Source organism: Galeopterus variegatus, unplaced genomic scaffold (genome assembly GCF_000696425.1).
Source record: "Galeopterus variegatus unplaced genomic scaffold, G_variegatus-3.0.2 Scaffold3156, whole genome shotgun sequence".
Classification (NCBI taxonomy): Eukaryota; Metazoa; Chordata; class Mammalia; order Dermoptera; family Cynocephalidae; genus Galeopterus; species Galeopterus variegatus.
Window position 1 is genome coordinate 163,795 of NW_007729267.1, and position 2,999 is coordinate 166,793.

The 2,999-nt window shown below is 35.7% G+C and overlaps 1 pseudogene; it reads left to right on the plus strand.

Moving 5' to 3' along the window:
• Positions 1–2,999, plus strand: part of LOC103599948 — a 126,638-nt pseudogene that overhangs the window by 60,927 nt on the left and 62,712 nt on the right.

Sequence of the window (2,999 nt, forward strand, 5' to 3'; positions counted from 1 at the left end):
AAAGTGAGTTGATAGAGAAGGGAACTATGCTTCAATTTAAGTCGGCTCAACCCGCGGAGCATTTTGCTTTTACCTGTTCTTATCATACAGCTAAGAATAAATCAATAAATGCTTACATGAGAGGGTACTTCAAACCATTGATGAAAAGATTCATATTATCTTTTAAATAAATTTTTTCACAAACTTTTTGAAGTACTTTTGTGAGGATAACGGGTATGCTTTTGGAGTAGCACATGATTGGGGCATGTCATGGAAACAATGACACGCCCAAATCATGTGCTTCTCATTTTTACTGGGACCCCCACTAAAAACAGATTTCAAAAAGATGAACTCCTTTGTACTATACTGTTTCCATCACAAATTTCTATTACTCAGATAGAAGCTAATATCTGTAAAACTGAACCTGGATGTCAAGGGAATGCAATAGCAGATTTTTGTTCTAAATCACCTAGGTTTGAAACTGCTAGAATGTGTGATTTGAATTAACTCCATACCCTTATAATGTCCTGTTTAATAAACAGCGCAATGCACCTGATTTGGAAACACAAAATTGGTATCTAAAAGGATATAGATTCAATGTTAAACATGGGCTCACATAAGACGCAGACAGCTGCTAGATGATTCCTGAGTCTTTGAAGCTTTCATTGTTAAAGGCTCTGCACTCCACAACTTATGAAACAGACAAAATGATCCAATTTATGAAAACATAATGGTAGGGTGACTGTTCTATAATTGCTGAAATGGCTTACAACCAATGTGTGGTTTGTCAAACTTATAATCCTGGGAAAATAATCAAAAGTTCAGGTGGTATATTTTCACCACCTGATAGATCATTTGAACATTTCCAGATGAACTACATTCAGTTGCCACCCTCAATGAGGTATCAGTGTGTTGTCATTATAGTTTGTATGGTTTTCTGGTTTGGTAGAGGCTTTGGTAGAGAAAAGCTGATTCTATAAAAGTAGCTAAAAAAATATTAGAACATGTATTTTCTTCATGGAGCATACCTGGAGAATTCTCCAGTGTTAAGAAAAACCATTTTACAGAGCAAGTTATAAAGCAGTCAAATAAAGTGTTACAATAACATTAGCATTGACCCTATCACCCTCAGACTTCTGGAAAGGTTGAAAAAACAAATGGCATCTTAAAACTAAAATTGGCAAGGTTAACTAAGTCAATTGGATTGCCTTGGCCAAAGGTGCTACCATTGGCTTTACTGGAAATCAGATCTACTCTGATTGGAAAACATAAGTTGACTCCTTATGAAGTAGTCCCTGGAAAACTTATGCCTCCAATAGTAGAATGTATCTCCCACTCTTCTAAACTCTTATATGACTAAATACTGCAAGACTTTAATGCATTATGCCAAAGTATGTTTTCACCAGGTTAAATAAAGTTTTTCATGATCCACTAATTGAGGACAATAAAGCCCTTCATGGTCTAGAACCCAGAGACTGGGTTTTCTGGAAATGACCTCAGAGGAAGGCTGCCCCCGAATCCCATTGGATGGGACTATGCTAAGTTTTTCTCACTACCCACACTGCATCAAGCTTTAAAACCTTGAAACTTGGGTCTAAATATCACAACTAAAAAGGGCCCCTTCAGCCAACTGGAACTGTATACCCGTTGGCTGAAGGGGCCCTCCAAAAATATATGGAGATTTTAAGGTAAAGTTGACCAATGACTTTTCTCTCCAGAAGCAGACACCATTCTAGAGGTGGACAGATTTTCTAATATAATGAGTTAAGACTTCTCTCTCATCATGAAAGCTTTTACGCCTTTTATTTATTTATTTATTTATTTTCCTTATTTCTTGCTTTTCTAATCCTTTCCTTTTCTCTACAGGAAAACTCATGGAACTGTAATAAGTAGATTGCTTTATTGTGAGCTTAGGTTCTAGCACAAAACCAGAGCAATTATTGGGTTTGTGCGCTAATGTCAAAAAATTAGGAAACAATTTAATTGATTCCAATGCCTCTCCATGTTTCCAGTGAGAGTCACCCTGAAATTTCAAATGAAGAGTGGAAAGCTATCCACAATATACTAAGCATCACTGCTATTTCTTTTTCTGCATTCACTAGAAACAACACGCTGACCTTTCCAATTAATAATATGATTGTTACCACATATAGAAGACCCATCTGAGCGATGCCTGCAGAGGGTGTATTGTGCTCACAGGCATTACACATTGAATATTACCTATGTGAAATTACTTATGTGGGTACAAGTAATTGCTTATATATTGTCACCAGATTAAATCCAATAGAGTCCTTTTTTAAATAAATGTCATCATATAATCCTATAATATTATAAATAGGCCTCAAAAATAAAAAAAGGAAATTTTCCACTGGACCTTGTTTAGAAACTATGCAGATTTACAGGTAAACAAATTTAATTGACACCTGCTCAGTGCAACTAGGTGGCCCTCTTTACCAACCCCAAAGGACCTATACTGAGTCTTGGAGAATTTGCTTTTCCACTAGGCCTTCTTGCTAATTCAGATCTATTTGGCCTAGTTCGCATCTCCTGCCTTTTGAATAGCTTCCCATGAAAGTCCCCATAAAAACTCTTAAGATCTGAGACCAAACACTTAATAACCAAAATTAGCACCAACCTTAAAATACATGAAGATAGAGCTGCAATGAATATGGGAGTCCCTTTACACAATGGAATACTATTCAGCCATAAAAAATAATGAAATTTTGTCATTCGCAGCAACATGGATGAGTCTGGAGAAAATTATGTTAAGTGAGATAAGCCAAGGAAAGAGAAATACTGCATATTCTCACTTATAACTGAGTGCTAAGAAAGAAAGAAAAAGAAAGAAAGAACAAAAAGACCTAAACAATTCCTTGAACTTTCAGAATAGATATGGGGGTGAGGTTGGTGGGGGGGATAAGTTGGGTAAAGGGAATACAGAAAAAACATGATTTGTGATAATAATATGCTTATAATAAATAATATTATAAAACCAGGAATATATAATGGCTAAAAAAAAA